The sequence below is a fragment of the Nicotiana sylvestris genome, chromosome 4 (assembly GCF_000393655.2).
Source record: "Nicotiana sylvestris chromosome 4, ASM39365v2, whole genome shotgun sequence".
NCBI lineage: Eukaryota > Viridiplantae > Streptophyta > Magnoliopsida > Solanales > Solanaceae > Nicotiana > Nicotiana sylvestris.
In genome coordinates, this window is record NC_091060.1 from 88,287,775 (window position 1) to 88,291,413 (window position 3,639).

Genomic DNA, 3,639 nt, shown 5'->3' on the forward strand with positions numbered 1-3,639 from the left:
TGCCCCACTAAAACTTATTTTCCTTCTCTGGCTATTCTCATATGCTAATTTTAATTGATGTTTTTACTAGATTCACTTGGGTTTATTTTGTGAAGCACAAGTCAAAGGTCTTCAACAAGTGTATGAAATTCAAAGAAATAGTTGAAGGCGAACTTGGTTCCAGGATAAGTCGGTTACAGACTGATAATGGCGATGAGTTTACTTCTGAAGAATTTCTCTTTCTATCGTTGGAATGGTATTAAATGAGAGCTCACCTATGTTGATACACCGCAACAAAAAGGAATAGCCGAAAGGAAGATTCGACATTTGACACAAACATGTAAGAGTTGGCTTCATGCCAAAAATTTATCTAGAGCCTATGGGCTGAAGGACCGAAATGTGCAGCCTATGTGATTAACAGAATGTCGTTTTCTCCAAACAATTTGAAGTCTCCCTATGAATTAATGTTTGGAAAAAGCCTAACATTAAACACCTTAGAGTTTTTGGCTTTATTTGTTATGTTCACATTACGTATTCTCAACGGAGCAAGTTGGATGCCCAGACAAGAAAATACATCTTTAGTCGGATATTACCAAAGGACAAAGAGCCGAAAGTACATGGATCCTAAAACTCATATATTAGTTGATTCAAGAGATGTCATATTTGATGAAGTCTCCTTGTATTATGGATTTGCGCAAGAAGGGGCAGATTCTAAACTTTTTACCATGAAGCCTCAAATCTGCCCACCACATGTGCTTCTTTAGATAATACAGTTGTCGAGGAGTTAAAAGAAAAGGGGAGCTCAGGAACTCAACGTCATGAAACTCAACAAGTAGATGATTCAAGTGGTTCACAAAGGCCAAAAAGAACTATTGTCAAGCCAGCTCACTTCAGAGATAAAAATTTTGTTAGTACGTTTATTCATGTTTCTTTGCAGGTCTAATTAATGAGCCTTTAGTCCTGGGAAAGCAAGAGGAGTTAGGAAAATATTGTCGAGATCTTCACCAAGACACTTCCTAAAGCATCGTTTAAGTTCTTTTGCGATAAGCTTGGTATAGTTTCCAAAAATCACTTTAAGATGGAGTGTCAAAATAATTGTTTGGAAGAAAAAAATCACAGATATTTAGAAGAGATTCTAGAATGACCTAGTGTAATTCTTGGATATTTATCTTGAAGAAATATCTAGATATTCTAGAGTGTTGCTAGAAAATAAGGTTAACTAGATTCTTCCTCTTACGTTATCTAGAATCATCCCTAGGTAAGTATAAATAGGGGATATCTTGTTCATTTTTATCCAAGCTAATAAATCAAGAAGTCTTCTTCATTAATAAAGTTCTACTTTCCAAAATTATCCTTCTCCTTTCATAATTTCCTCTTTTTTGGTTGAATCTTCCAACTTTAGTTATCGATCTTGAACTAGCAGAAGGTCTCAAAGTAATATTTTTCTTCTACTATTCTCTACATGTTCATGCACTAATAGTTTGTGATTTCTACCGAAAAATGAGAATCGTTTCACCTTAAGCTTGAAGGGAGATAAAAAAGGAGAATTAAACTATATAAAGAAGATATTGTTTACTGAGAACTGATTTTGTGAACTATTTTCACTTTGTCTCTCTATTTGTACCAGTGATTCTCACCTTAATTATACTTGAAAATAAATATTTGAAGTCCTTACAAGATGGCTGATAGGGAGGAAATTCAACCTCTTATTTTTTAAAACAGAACTGAAATGAGCAAGGTTAGTTAGAAAAAAAAAAAATTGCTTGCAGTTTCAGCTCCATGTGTGGTATTAACTTCCTTGCTCCCTGTGTGACCTACTAATGAATAATAACTGCATTCGGTGTTTCTTCAGGTTGGCTTTGGTGGGGATGATTCTCCAAGGGCTATTTTCCCAAGTATAGTTGGACGTCCTCGTTACACCGGCGTCATGGTTGGAATGGGACAAAAAGATGCCTATGTTGGTGATAACGCTATGTCTAAAAGGGGTTCTTTGACATTGAAATATCCCATTGAGCATTGTATAGTAAACAACTGGGATGATATGGAGAAAATCTGGCACCACACATTTTACTGTGAGCTCGGTGTTGCTCCCGAGGAACATCATGTTCATCTGACTGAGGCACCACTTAACCCCAAGGCAAACTGAGAGAAAATGACTGAAATCATGTTTGAGACATTCAGTGTTGTAGCCATGTATGGTGCTGTTCTTTCTCTCTTTACTAGTGGTTGTTTTACTGGTAAGCGGCAGATGGAATACCAACGTATGTTGGTTCTTACTGTTTTAATCAGTTACTAATTTCGTTTGTTGTTCTCCAACAAGGTATTGTGGTTGATCGATTCTGGTGACGGTGTGAGTCACACGGCTCCTATCTATGAGGGACATGCACTTCCGCATGCTATCTCGCGGTTAAATCTTGCTGGTCATGATCTTACAGAATGCCTCATGAATATTCTCGCGAATCTCATTTTATACTGTCATTGTTATTTTACATAAGTTATTATTTATTCGATAACTTGTCTTCGCATTCAATTAAAGATTATAGATTCTTTTTGAAAACTCCAACGGTTGAAATTGTGCAAAATATGATGCATACTCCAATTACAGATATTCATTCAGATTATGGTACTGCAGATTAATAATTAAAGGCATTCATTTCCATAACGGATGCGAATACTCTGATTTGAAAATGATTATTTGCCCAGAATTGTATGAACAGTGACGATCAACTGTTTTACGCTAAACCAAACAGTTTAATCACGAGAGTTATAAATTAAAGGGAAAATGCATATTACCTAACCATAATTAAGTGATAAATAGTTTATATACAAGATAAGTGTCATGTGATCATTTGCTTGATGTAAACACAGGTGCAGATAAGTTTTTACCCAAGATTAGAGTAACTTCTCCGGAGCGGAGAAAATTTCTCCAACTTCTTTACCATTTCATACTTTAGATTAAATTAGTCAAAATAATTCAAATTTTGGAATACATGACTATAGACTAGCATACTACAAAAAGTGAATATTTCTGATTTTCTTCTTTGGTTTGGTACGCCTTATGGCTTTAGGATGTCGTAATCTTTTCTTAAAAAAAGAAATATGTCCATCACCTTTTCTAAGTTGGAAAAACAAACATCATTCATTTAAAGCCAAGGGATGAGAGTCAATATCAAATATTTAACTAACCATGGAAATATAAAAATATTGTAGAATATACATAAACTTTTGAATTTTGTCTCATCTTAGTGCAAAGGTAGTTCGAAAATTACTTTAGGTTGCAGATTCGAATTTTTTGAATTTCTTTATTAAAATTCCTGGCTCGATTATACTAGAAAAGTTTGAACATTTCTTCTTCTTTTTTTTTTTTTGTTGAGAAAACAAGATATTTTTTTATAGTAATACTAAAGTGGAAGTTCTTTCAACATAGTAGTGTCACTAATTAGGACACTTTATCTTAGGATATTTAAGTTTTCTAGACTAGCTAGATATTACAAGTAGCATCTGATAAATGCTTAATAAAAAAGGTATCCCTAGACGTTCCTTTGCAACATTTAATTCAACAAAAGTTGGTGGACGTACAAACTACATAGGCTTGTTTATGATGGACTTTTTGAAAGCTTCCTTAGCTAGTAGATGTGGTACTTCATTGTCCTTTCGGAA

At 34.4% G+C, this 3,639-nt stretch overlaps 1 pseudogene; it reads left to right on the forward strand.

The window, feature by feature from the left end:
• The first annotated feature begins 1,657 nt into the window (after positions 1-1,657).
• LOC104222764 (actin-3-like) lies at positions 1,658-2,473 on the forward strand (annotated as a pseudogene).
• The last annotated feature ends 1,166 nt before the right edge of the window (positions 2,474-3,639 follow it).